A 207-nucleotide genomic window follows, 5' to 3' on the forward strand; every position below is an offset into this window, starting at 1 on the left:
AGACAAGGAGTCAAAGAGAGATAGAGAGATAGAGACAAGGAGTCAAAGAGAGATAGAGAGATAGAGACAAGGAGTCAAAGAGAGATAGATAGATAGAGACAAGGAGTCAAAGAGAGATAGAGAGATAGAGATAGAGAGATAGAGACAAACAAACAAGGAGTCAAAGAGAGATAGAGAGATAGAGACAAGGAGTCAAAGAGAGATAGA

The sequence above is a fragment of the Salvelinus sp. IW2-2015 genome, unplaced genomic scaffold, assembly GCF_002910315.2.
Source record: "Salvelinus sp. IW2-2015 unplaced genomic scaffold, ASM291031v2 Un_scaffold2149, whole genome shotgun sequence".
NCBI classification, from domain to species: domain Eukaryota; kingdom Metazoa; phylum Chordata; class Actinopteri; order Salmoniformes; family Salmonidae; genus Salvelinus; species Salvelinus sp. IW2-2015.